This window comes from Pongo abelii, chromosome 7 (assembly GCF_028885655.2).
Source record: "Pongo abelii isolate AG06213 chromosome 7, NHGRI_mPonAbe1-v2.0_pri, whole genome shotgun sequence".
NCBI lineage: Eukaryota > Metazoa > Chordata > Mammalia > Primates > Hominidae > Pongo > Pongo abelii.
The window spans coordinates 146,085,111-146,093,164 of NC_071992.2; the positions used below are offsets into that span (position 1 = coordinate 146,085,111).

At 44.0% G+C, this 8,054-nt stretch overlaps 1 pseudogene; it reads left to right on the forward strand.

The window, feature by feature from the left end:
* The first annotated feature begins 469 nt into the window (after positions 1 to 469).
* On the forward strand, positions 470 to 3,860 carry LOC100459909 (peptide chain release factor 1-like, mitochondrial; annotated as a pseudogene).
* The last annotated feature ends 4,194 nt before the right edge of the window (positions 3,861 to 8,054 follow it).

The following is an 8,054-nucleotide window of genomic DNA, read 5'->3' on the forward strand; positions in this document are numbered from 1 at the left end:
TATACGAATAAAGTTTGTTTTAATTACCTCCAAGGTATTCCTGGCATCTATTGAAACTAGAATTCAATACACTTACTTTTCAAGCTCCTGTCTTTTAAAGTATTCCATACTGTGCCTGGACGATTAGAGAAACTTCCTGGATGTTGTACTTACCTCCATGCAGGCTCCCTTCCAATCCAGTCCCTCCCCTCACCCACCCCCTGCCTCTAGCAGTCAGAGTCTCCATGACTTAATTTCACTTGGAACAAATTCAAATGTGTTTCTCTGGCCCAGGAAGGATCCCAAACTGGTAGCCTGCAAGCCCAGTTACAGCAGCGCAGCTTTTATATATGTGACCAGAATAGTGTTTTAAATGACTATAGTGGGATACCCCCATGTCTTAGTCTTCCAGCAACTTCCCAACCACACACAATACCCACACACACACACACACACACACACACCCCTATTCACATACTCATTTACGCACATGGCCCCTGAAGTCAAGAAAGTTTACTTGGAAATTTACATTCATCCAGAACCTCAGAATGTGCCCTTATTTGGAAATAGAGCCCTTGCAGATGTATTTAGCTAAAAAGAAGTCATACTGGATTAGAGTGAGCTCTAAATCCATGACTTACGATGGACATATAAGGACATATGACTTATGTCCTTATAAGAAAAGACAAATTTTTTTTTCAAGATGGTGGATTAAAGGCTTTTAGTGTGTACTCAGCCACTTGGAAATAGCAAGACAGTGCATAAAGATCAACTCTGTGAGCTTAATTCAAGAAGGAAAATGGGAATCCACCAGAATTGTGAAGGACATTCCAAATCCCAGGGAGGAGAACGCTGGCAAACAGCCCCCATGACAGTGTATGGCTGATAAAAGTAAGTGAAGTCCCAGTACGTGAGAGAGGCAGAGAACCTCCCTCTGTAAGTCACATTTCCGTGGGGATCGAGAAAGACAGGCCGAGGGGGAGCACTTTGTTTCTCTCAAGCCGTGGAACCAAGTTGGGGAGAGGTTTGAAGCCACTGTGAAGGAATGGGAATGGGAAAAGCTACAGACATATTCCCAGACTCAGGACTGAGATCAGGATGCCATTTTTAATCTAGGCGCATACAAAGTCACCCATTCTTTGCTGACCCGGTAGCATGACTGCACAGGCATTTTAGTCTCGGGTAAGAGATTGGAGCACCTGCTCTGGAGTAGGGTAGGAGCCTCCACAGTCAGAACTGTGGAAAGTGCCTCAGCAGTAGGTGCTAGAATTGTATTCTCTCCCATCACAGGTCTGGGGCAGGAGGAAAGCTGCTACAGCTGCAGTTTTATGTGGGCAGCAAGACTTCAGCCACGGCCATCTTGGCAACCCGGAACCCACCTGCATATGCCATTGCTGGGTGCCCAGACTGCTCCTCTGAGATCATGGTGTAGCAGGGCCCTCTCCACTCCACCCCAGACAGAAATCCAGGCATTCAGAGCACACTTGGCCTGGACCAGCAGCCTAAGCTGCCCCATCCATCCTGCACATAGACTGTGGTGCAGCAAGGTCTTCACTGCTCTACGCCCAGGCAGATCTCCAGGCATTCAGAGCACCTGCTTGCCCAGATCAGCAGCCTGAGTCTCCTCACCCCTCTTGTGCAGAGATCTTGGTGCAGGGGTCCCTCTCTCCTCCATACTCAGGTAGATCTCCAGGCATTTGGAACACCCACTCAAATTGATAAGAAGCCTGACCTGCCTCACTGTTTCTGTGCAGAGACCCTGGTGCAGAGGAGTCCTATCTGCTACACACCCAGGCGGATCTCCAGGCATCTGGAGCATCCACTCTCCTGGATTAGAGTTCAGGTCGCCCCCCATCACCATACAGAGAACAGGGGACTGAGGAAGTTTTCCAGCTCCACACCTAGGCACTACTCTGGGTGCTTGGTGGCCACCCACTGGATTCTCCCTCAGCACAGGTGCTTGTGCTTGCCATCACGGGACCTGTAGGTGTACCCCCAATGAGCACCACCTCCCCCCAGGGGCTGAGCAGGGAGCTCAGACCACTATGCATTCCACGAATCAGTTCATTATCTAGGGTAACACAGAGCTTCTGCCAGTAAACAAGGATCAAGTATATACCCAGCCACACTGGCTGCACCAGCTCTTACCTATAAACACCATCTACTGGCTTGTAGATCAAACTGCACAGTGCGATATAAAACTTGCTGAGGGCGCTGCCTGGTGGCTCTGGTCCCACAGGGGCCGTTGGCCCAGCCCGATGGACCCTGAGCTGCGGTAGCCTGCTGCTGGAGAGGCTGTTAGTCTGGGGTGGGCTCTTGCGGACCTTCCTCAAGCGCCAGGTGGGGTCCGAAGCCCATTTGAAGGTCAGGAGGCCCGAGTTGTTGGCAGTGGCCAAGTTGCTGAATGAGAAGGAGCAGGAGCTGCAGAAGACCGAGCACTTGCTGCACAACGAGGATGAAGATTTAAGGAAATTTGCAGAGAATGAAATAACTTTGTGTCAGAAAGAAATAACTCAGTTGAAGCATCAGAAGAAACAGATGAAAATGATTTGATCCTGGAAATAACTGCAGGAGTTGGCGGTCAGGAGGCAATGTTGTTTACTTCAGAGATATTTGATATGTATTAGCAATATGCTGCATTTAAAAGATGGCATTTTGAAACCCTGGAATATTTTCCAAGTGAAATAGGTGGCCTTAGACATGCATCTGCCAACATTGGGGGTTCAGAAGCCTATAGGCACATGAAATTTGGTTTTTTTTAATTATACTTTAAGTTCTAGGGTACATGTGAACAACATGCAGGTTTGTTACATATGTATACATGTGCCATGTTGGTGTGCTGCACCCATTAACTCGTCATTTACATTGGGTATATCTCCTAATGCTTTCCCTCCCCCCTTCCCCCACTCCACAACAGGCCCCGGTGTGTGATGTTCCCCTTCCTGTGTCCAAGTGTTCTCATTGTTCAATTCTCACCTGTGAGTGAGAACATGTGGTGTTTGGTTTTTTGTTCTTGCGATAGTTTGCTGAGAATGATGGTTTCCAGCTTCATCCATGTCCCTACAAAGGACATGAACTCATCCTTTTTTATGGCTGTATAGTATTCCATGGTGTATACGTGCCAAATTTTCTTTATCCAGTCTATCATTGATGGACATTTGGGTTGGTTCCAAGTCTTTGCTATTGTGAAAAGTGTCACAATAAACATACGTGAGGCACATGAAATTTGAAGGAGGTGTGCAGAGTACAAAGAGTGCCAAAGACAGAAAAGCAAGGCCGCATCCATGCTAGCACCATGACTGTAAGCAGTATTGCCCCAACCTACTGAGATTAATCTGGTGATTAATCCAAAAGATTTGAGAATCGACACTAAGCGAGCCAGTGGAGCTGCAGGGGCAGCGTGTAAATACCATGGACAGTGCTGTCCAGATAGTTCATCTTCCAACAGGAAGAAGATAAAGGATGAGAAGGAAAAGGAGTATTCCTTGAAAATAAGTAAAGAAGATTTTTCTGTTAAAACTTTTTAATTCTTGTAACACTATTCAGGTGTTTCTGAATGTCAACAAGAGAGATCTCACCTGAAAAAATAAAGAGCTGGCTATGAAAAAGTTATGTGTAAAACTGTACAACATGTATCTAGAAGAAGAAATGAATAAAAGACACATGCTAGAAAAATTCAGATTGGAAGTAAAGGAAGATCAGAGAAAATAAGAACATATAATTTTCCACAGAACCAGGTCACAGATCACAGAATAAGCAAGTCACTGCATGATCTTGAAACTGTTATGCAAGGAGATTATCTACTGGATGAACTTGTACAGTCATTGAAGAAATACGCTGATTATGAATCTTTAGTAGAAATTATTTCCCAAAAAGTTTAAGTTGGTTTTTTATTCATACACTTTTGTAGCTTAGAAAAATTCTACTACAGCACATCCACATAGTGTAAAAATACCATTATTCTCTTAAAAAACATGAGTTAACACAGTTGGAAGTAATATGCATATTCTGAAGTCATAGATAATTTACACAGATCTCTTTCAATGCATTAGTAAAAATCACACAATATACAGATGGTCCTCAATTTACATTGTGGTTAATTCCCAATAAACCCATCATAAGTCAAAAATACATATAACATTAGCAACACAGCAGTCTCCTACTTAATGAAAGCTTGACTTAACAATTTTCCAACTTTACCGTGGTGTGAAAGAGGTATGATTCATAAGTCCTAAGGAGCTCCTCAGTTTGAAATGGGGCTACATGCCGATAAACCCATCATAAAGTCAAAAAATCCTAAAACCATCATAAGCTGGTGACCATCTGTAATCGTGACATGGTGGTAAATCCTGGATGCTTCTTTACAATAAGTAGACAACGGAAAATCATCCTTTGTCCTGTTCTATGTAAATATTTAGTGAATTATCAAAAATTCAGTTTAAATCTTTATTATGAAAAACTTTGAACATAAAGTAGTAGAAATATGACAGTAAATATTATATCCTAATATCTAGTCAGGAGACAGAAACCACACCATTAACTTGAACAGAGATAATTTTAATATAAAAAACTTTTAACTGATAATGGTATTAGCTATTAAGTAGGATAAAAAAGAGCTATAATGTCCTAGGACTGAGAGTACCCAAGGAAAGAATATCCTTGGAAGGGGCTCCTCTTCTCCATGGTGAAGTCAGACCTAATGGAAAGAGTGTGGCTACTCACTACTCAGTGATAGGGAAGTTCCCTGCCTTGCCCTGGGCCAGAGCTGGTGTGCAGCTGGTGGATCAGGTCTTGCAAGCAAACAACTTCACACCCTCAGGACTGGTAAGCCAGGAGCCTCCTGCTAGGGTGTGAGCAAAACTTGGACAGGAACTCTCAGTAGATGTTTGTGTTTGTCAAGGTTCTCCAGAGAAACTCCCTTAAAAGGATTGGCTTGTGTGATTATTATTAAGTCTAACAAGTCCAAAAGCTGGAATGTGAGGCAAGAGGCTGGAGACCCAAGAAAGCTGATGGTGCAGGTCCAGTCCGGAGGTATCTGTTGGAGGATTCTCTTTTTCTTGGAAGAGGGCAGTCTTTTTTCTCTTCAGCCCTTCAATTGACTGGATCAAGCCCACTAACATCGAGGAGGGCAGTCTGTATTATTTAAAGTTCACTGATTTAAATGTCAATCTCATGTAAAAACACTCTCACAGAAACACCCAGAATAAAGTTTGACCTTATAACTGGAAAGTCAGAGCAAAAGTTAAATATCTAAAATTTTAAAAAAATATAGACCAAATAGTTAGGCACCCTGTGGCCCAGCCACATTGACACCTAAAATTAACTGTCACAGCATCCTCTTAGAAGCAAGAGGAGAAGCAAGAGAAGCCCCTTTATTCTGCAGTGTCCCTCTACCACCACCTACTGACAAAGAACATGGTCCTATCTGGCAAAAGGGAAATGATCAGTTTGCCATGACTTGAATGGGTCCCCTCAAATTCAAGTGGTACCAATATGATAGCATCAAGAGGTGGAGCCTTTAAGAGGTCACTGGGCCATGAAGGGTTCTCTCTCAGGACTGGGATTAAGGCCCTTACAAAAGGGGCTTCAGGGAGCATCCTGCTAGCTTGCTTTCTGTATGTGAGAACACAGCAAGAAAGCCCTAGTCAAACAAGTACCAGATCATTGATCTTAGACTTCCCATATTCCAGAACTGTGAGAAATATATTTGTTCTTTATAAATTAAAAAAAAACTTGCTGAAAGAAGTGCACAGGGCTATAGAAGGAAAGCCAAAAGACCCTACCCACCATTCTCTACAGTTACACACCCTAGGGAGGGGGGAAAAGGGAAAGAAAAAATAATACTATTATAGGGAAATAAAAAGAAAAACTCCTACCCACACTAAAATAATTATAAATATTAGAAGTGCCAAGGTCTCCACATGAGAAGGAACCAGCACAAAAAATCTGAATGTAGTGACACCACCAAATGATCACACTGGATTTACAGCAATGGTCTGTAATCAAAATGGAAACTCGGAAATGACAGATAAAGAATTCAGAGTATGGATTGCAAGGAAGCTCAATGAGCTCCAAGACAAGGTTGAAAATCAACACAAAGAAACTTGTAAAGGATTCCATTCCAAGATGGCCGAATAGGAACAGCTCCAGTCTGTAGCTCCCAGCGTGATCAATGCAGAAGATGGTTGATTTCTGCATTTCCAACTGAGGTACCTGGTTCATCTCAATAGGACTGGTTGGACAGTGGGTGCAGCCCACAGAAGGCAAGCTGAAGCAGGGCGGGGCATCGCCTCACCCAGGAAGTGCAAGGGGTCACGGGATTTCCCTTTCCTAGCCGAGGGAAGCCGTGACAGACTGTACCTGGAAAATCAGGACACTCTCTCCCAAATACTGTGCTTTTCCAATGGTCTTAGCAAATGGCACACCAGGAGATTATATCCCACGCCTGGCTCAGCAAGTCCCACACCCACGGAGCCTTGCTCACTGCTAGCGCAGCAGTCTGAGGTCAACCTGCAAGGCAACAACCTGGCAGGGGAGGGAGGCATCTGCCATTGCTGAGGCTTGAGTAGGTAAACAAAGCAGCTGGGGAAGCTCAAACTGGGCAGAGCCCACCACAGCTCAGCAAGGTCTGTTGCCTCTGTAGATTCCACCTCTGGGGACAGGGCATAGCTGAACAAAAGGCAGCAGAAACTTCTGCAGACTTAAATGTCCCTGTCTGGCAGCTCTTAATAGAGCAGTGGTTCTCCCAGCATGGTGTTTGAGCTCTTAGGAGAGACTGCCTCCTCGAGTGGGTCCCTGACCCCCGTTGTAGCCTAACTGGGAGACGCCTCCCAGCAGGGGCCGACTAACACCTCATACAGGCAGATGCCCCTCTGGGATGAAGCTTCCAGAGGAAGGATCAGGCAGCAATATTTGCTGTTCTGCAGCCTCTGCTGGTGATACCCAGGCAAACAGGGTCTGGAGTGGACCTCCAGCAAACTCCAACAGACCTGCAGCTGAGGGACCTGACTATTAGAAGGAAAACTACAAACAGAAAAGAATAGCATCAACATCAACAAAAAGCACATCCACACCAAAACCCCATCTGTAGGTCACCAACATCAAAGACCAAAGGTAGATAAAACCACAAAGATGGAGAGAAACCACAGCAGAAAAGTTGAAAATTCTAAAAACCAGATCGCTTCTTCTCCTCCAAAGGATCACAGCTCCTCACCAGCAATGAAACAAAGCTGGATGGAGAATGACTTTGATGAGCTGACAGAAGTAGACTTCAGAAGGTCGGTAATAACAAACTTCTCTGAGCTAAAGGAGGATGTTCAAACCCATCGCAAGGAAGCTAAAAACCTTGAAAAAAGATTAGATGAATGGCTAACTAGAATAAACAGTGCAGAGAACACCTTAAATGACCTGATGGAGCTGAAAACCATGGCACGAGAACTACGTAACGCGTGCACAAGCTTCAATAGCTGATTCAATCAAGAGGAAGAAAGGGTATCAGTGACTGAAGATCAAATTAATGAGATAAAGCGAGAAGAGAAGTTTAGAGAAAAAAAGAGTAAAAAGAAATGAACAAAGTCTCCAAGAAATATGGGACTATGTGAAAAGACCAAATCTACATTTGATTGGTATACCTGAAAGTGATGGGGAGAATGGAACCAAGTTGTAAAACACTCTTCAGGATATTATCCAGGAGAACTTTCCCAACCTAGCAAGGCAGGCCAACATTCAAATTCAGGAAATACAGAGAACACCACAAAGATACTCCTCAAGAAGAGCAACCCCAAGACACATAATTGTCAGATTCACCAAGATTGAAACGAAGGAAAAAAATGTTAAGGGCAGCCAAAGAGAAAAGTCAGGTTACCCACAAAGGAAAGCCCAACAGACTAACAGCAGATCTCTCAGCAGAAACTCCACAAGCCAGAAGAGAGTGGGGGCCAATATTCAACATTCCTAAAGAAAAGAATTTTCAAACCAGAATTTCATATCAAGCCAAACTAAGTTTCATAAGTGAAGAAGAAATAAAACCCTTTACAGACAAGCAAATGCTGAAAGATTTTGTCACCACCAGGCCT